This window comes from Procambarus clarkii, chromosome 30 (assembly GCF_040958095.1).
Source record: "Procambarus clarkii isolate CNS0578487 chromosome 30, FALCON_Pclarkii_2.0, whole genome shotgun sequence".
Classification (NCBI taxonomy): domain Eukaryota; kingdom Metazoa; phylum Arthropoda; class Malacostraca; order Decapoda; family Cambaridae; genus Procambarus; species Procambarus clarkii.
The window spans coordinates 30,732,812-30,737,030 of NC_091179.1; positions in this window are offsets into that span (position 1 = coordinate 30,732,812).

Genomic DNA, 4,219 nt, shown 5'->3' on the forward strand with positions numbered 1-4,219 from the left:
CTACAGCAAAGTGTAATCCACCACCAACATTCAACACTCCACAGCAAAGTGTAATCCACCACCCACATTCAACACACCACAGCAAAGTGTAATCCCCCACCAACATTCAACACACCACAGCAAAGTGTAATCCACCACTAACATTCAACACACCACAGCAAAGTGACATCCCCCACCAACATTCAACACACCACAGCAAAGTGTAATCCACCACCAACATTCAACACACCACAGCAAAGTGTAATCCACCACCAACATTCAACACTCCACAGCAAAGTGTAATCCACCACCAACATTCAACACACCACAGCAAAGTGTCATCCCCCACCAACATTCAACACACCACAGCAAAGTGTAATCCACCACCACCAACATTCAACACACCACAGCAAAGTGTAATCCCCCACCAACATTCAACACACCACAGCAAAGTGTAATCCACCACCAACATTCAACACACCACAGCAAAGTGTAATCCACCACCAACATTCAACACACCACAGCAAAGTGTAATCCACCACCAACATTCAACACACCACAGCAAAGTGTAATCCACCACCAACATTCAACACACCACAGCAAAGTGTAATCCCCCACCAACATTCAACACACCACAGCAAAGTGTAATCCCCCACTAACATTCAACACACCACAGCAAAGTCTAATCCCCCACCAACATTCAACACACCACAGCAAAGTGTAATCCCCCACCAACATTCAACACACCACAGCAAAGTGTAATCCCCCACCAACATTCAACACACCACAGCAAAGTGTAATCCCCCACTAACATTCAACACACCACAGCAAAGTGTAATCCCCCACCAACATTCAACACACCACAGCAAAGTGTAATCCCCCACCAACATTCAACACACCACAGCAAAGTGTAATCCCCCACCAACATTCAACACACCACAGCAAAGTGTAATCCCCCACTAACATTCAACACACCACAGCAAAGTGTAATCCCCCACTAACATTCCACACACCACAGCAAAGTGTAATCCCCCACCAACATTCAACACACCACAGCAAAGTGTAATCCCCCACCAACATTCAACACACCACAGCAAAGTGTAATCCCCCACCAACATTCAACACACCACAGCAAAGTGTAATCCCCCACCAACATTCAACACACCACAGCAAAGTGTAATCCCCCACCAACATTCAACACACCACAGCAAAGTGTAATCCCCCACCAACATTCAACACACCACAGCAAAGTGTAATCCCCCACTAACATTCAACACACCACAGCAAAGTTTAATCCCCCACTAACATTCAACACACCACAGCAAAGTGTAATCCCCCACTAACATTCAACACACCACAGCAAAGTGTAATCCCCCACCAACATTCAACACACCACAGCAAAGTGTAATCCCCCACTAACATTCAACACACCACAGCAAAGTGTAATCCCCCACCAACATTCAACACACCACAGCAAAGTGTAATCCCCCACCAACATTCAACACACCACAGCAAAGTGTAATCCCCCACCAACATTCAACACACCACAGCAAAGTGTAATCCCCCACCAACATTCAACACACCACAGCAAAGTGTAATCCCCCACTAACATTCAACACACCACAGCAAAGTGTAATCCCCCACCAACATTCAACACACCACAGCAAAGTGTAATCCCCCACCAACATTCAACACACCACAGCAAAGTGTAATCCCCCACCAACATTCAACACACCACAGCAAAGTGTAATCCCCCACCAACATTCAACACACCACAGCAAAGTGTAATCCCCCACCAACATTCAACACACCACAGCAAAGTGTAATCCCCCACTAACATTCAACACACCACAGCAAAGTTTAATCCCCCACTAACATTCAACACACCACAGCAAAGTGTAATCCCCCACTAACATTCAACACACCACAGCAAAGTGTAATCCCCCACCAACATTCAACACACCACAGCAAAGTGTAATCCCCCACCAACATTCAACACACCACAGCAAAGTGTAATCCACCACCAACATTCAACACACCACAGCAAAGTGTAATCCACCACCAACATTCAACACACCACAGCAAAGTGTAATCCACCACCAACATTCAACACTCCACAGCAAAGTGTAATCCACCACAAACATTCAACACTCCACAGCAAAGTGTAATCCACCACCAACATTCAACACTCCACAGCAAAGTGTAATCCACCACCAACATTCAACACTCCACAGCAAAGTGTAATCCACCACCAACATTCAACACACCACAGCAAAGTGTAATCCACCACTAACATTCAACACACCACAGCAAAGTGTAATCCACCACCAACATTCAACACACCACAGCAAAGTGTAATCCACCACCAACATTCAACACTCCACAGCAAAGTGTAATCCACCAGCAACATTCAACACACCACAGCAAAGTGTAATCCCCCACCAACATTCAACACACCACAGCAAAGTGTAATCCACCACCAACATTCAACACACCACAGCAAAGTGTAATCCACCACCAACATTCAACACACCACAGCAAAGTGTAATCCACCACCAACATTCAACACTCCACAGCAAAGTGTAATCCACCACCAACATTCAACACTCCACAGCAAAGTGTAATCCACCACCAACATTCAACACTCCACAGCAAAGTGTAATCCACCACCAACATTCAACACTCCACAGCAAAGTGTAATCCACCACCAACATTCAACACACCACAGCAAAGTGTAATCCACCACTAACATTCAACACACCACAGCAAAGTGTAATCCACCAACAACATTCAACACACCACAGCAAAGTGTAATCCACCACCAACATTCAACACTCCACAGCAAAGTGTAATCCACCACCCACATTCAACACACCACAGCAAAGTGTAATCCCCCACCAACATTCAACACACCACAGCAAAGTGTAATCCACCACTAACATTCAACACACCACAGCAAAGTGTCATCCCCCACCAACATTCAACACACCACAGCAAAGTGTAATCCACCACCAACATTCAACACACCACAGCAAAGTGTAATCCACCACCAACATTCAACACTCCACAGCAAAGTGTAATCCACCACCAACATTCAACACACCAAAGCAAAGTGTCATCCCCTACCAACATTCAACACACCACAGCAAAGTGTAATCCACCACCAACATTCAACACACCACAGCAAAGTGTAATCCACCACCAACATTCAACACTCCACAGCAAAGTGTAATCCACCACCAACATTCAACACACCACAGCAAAGTGTAATCCACCACCAACATTCAACACACCACAGCAAAGTGTAATCCACCACCACCAACATTCAACACACCACAGCAAAGTGTAATCCCCCACCAACATTCAACACACCACAGCAAAGTGTAATCCACCACCAACATTCAACACACCACAGCAAAGTGTAATCCACCACCAACATTCAACACACCACAGCAAAGTGTAATCCACCACCAACATTCAACACACCACAGCAAAGTGTAATCCACCACCAACATTCAACACACCACAGCAAAGTGTAATCCCCCACCAACATTCAACACACCACAGCAAAGTGTAATCCCCCACTAACATTCAACACACCACAGCAAAGTGTAATCCCCCACCAACATTCAACACACCACAGCAAAGTGTAATCCCCCACCAACATTCAACACACCACAGCAAAGTGTAATCCCCCACCAACATTCAACACACCACAGCAAAGTGTAATCCCCCACTAACATTCAACACGCCACAGCAAAGTGTAATCCCCCACCAACATTCAACACACCACAGCAAAGTGTAATCCCCCACCAACATTCAACACACCACAGCAAAGTGTAATCCCCCACCAACATTCAACACACCACAGCAAAGTGTAATCCCCCACTAACATTCAACACACCACAGCAAAGTGTAATCCCCCACTAACATTCAACACACCACAGCAAAGTGTAATCCCCCACCAACATTCAACACACCACAGCAAAGTGTAATCCCCCACTAACATTCAACACACCACAGCAAAGTGTAATCCCCCACCAACATTCAACACACCACAGCAAAGTGTAATCCCCCACCAACATTCAACACACCACAGCAAAGTGTAATCCCCCACCAACATTCAACACACCACAGCAAAGTGTAATCCCCCACCAACATTCAACACACCACAGCAAAGTGTAATCCCCCACCAACATTCAACACACCACAGCAAAGTGTAATCCCCCACTAACATTCA